We start from the raw sequence: 1291 nt of genomic DNA, 5'->3' as shown, positions 1-1291 counted from the left end.
GACGCAGAGCAAGCAGGCACAGGTGAGGGAGGGAACTGTGGAGGCACAAGGCTCCGCCCCATTCTCCCTAGCCCAAACCTCTCGGGAGGAAAAAAAGAAACCCCTTCTAGTCAATGGCTTCCCCGGCTTTTAATTAGTGCTGTGGTTGGAGCCTCCCTGGCTTTCTGGTTAATTTCACATTCTGGGAGAATTTTCCTTTACTCCCAATTTCTTAATATTTACACTTACTTCGAACATTCTCCCCTGTGTATTTCCTCTTCCTGTGCCACTGATTTGCACTTTGTTTTCTATGTCTGGATGCAGCCTGGCCAGTCCCTGGTCACAAGTTTTGTGTGATGGTCATATAGTTTCTGTCACATTCCTTTTACTTAAAACAAAATACAGAAGAGAGGGTGGAAATAAACCCTGGCTTTATTGCGTTATAAAGCACTTTAAAGATCCTGATGTACAGTGATTCTGAGCTCCAAGGCATCCCATTGCAAGGAGAGTGGGAGGTCCTGAACTTCTGAAAGTTCAGCCATGTATTTTAGATCATTAATATCCTGGACATTCTAATTTTTGATCTAATTTTCTTCCAAGGCTTTGTTACTTTTCAGTTACCACGTGAGTCTGTGGTTTTGTGACACGTTCTTTAAATAAAAAATGGCACTTTTTCTAAACAAATAAGGGTGAAATCTTGGGATAGTTGAATTCAATGAGAGTTTTGCTATTAACTTCAATGGGCCCAGGATTTCACCCTAAATCTCTATTTTCTTTTCTTATAGTTCAAATGATTGAATTACCAGGCTCCCACATGGGTTACCTTGAGGTCCTTAGCTTTGAGAACTGAATCAGATTCACAATTGTCCAGTACTTGTGTAAAAATCTACACCAGTCAAAAGTGAATGTAAACCACTATCATTCTGAGTACAGAACAGCAGTGAACACTTTGGTGTGCAATAAAGAAAGCATAGGTACAATAGGGATAAAAGGAAGGATGAATGGATGGATTAGAGAATTTTTGAGTAAAAGGTCCGTGTATGTCAGACTTGGGAAAGTTGTATTAAAGTAATATTAAAAATGGTACACCACAGGGAAGTGTTAACAGCCTGACCTTCTTTAACATTATGATAAATGATCTTCCAAAATGGCGTAGGTGTCACTCTATTTGCAGATGATTGTGCTTTATGGATTAGGAGCAGGAATATTGAGGTGACACAAAAGAGAATAAATAAAACATTACTGGAGACTTCAAACTGTGGAAATGCCTCGGGTTTCAAGTTCTCCATTGATAAAACCAAAGACTGATCTT

This window comes from Chrysemys picta, chromosome 16 (assembly GCF_011386835.1).
Source record: "Chrysemys picta bellii isolate R12L10 chromosome 16, ASM1138683v2, whole genome shotgun sequence".
Classification (NCBI taxonomy): domain Eukaryota; kingdom Metazoa; phylum Chordata; order Testudines; family Emydidae; genus Chrysemys; species Chrysemys picta.
The sequence above is the reverse complement of the archived record's forward strand: the minus strand, read 5'-3'. Positions refer to the sequence as shown.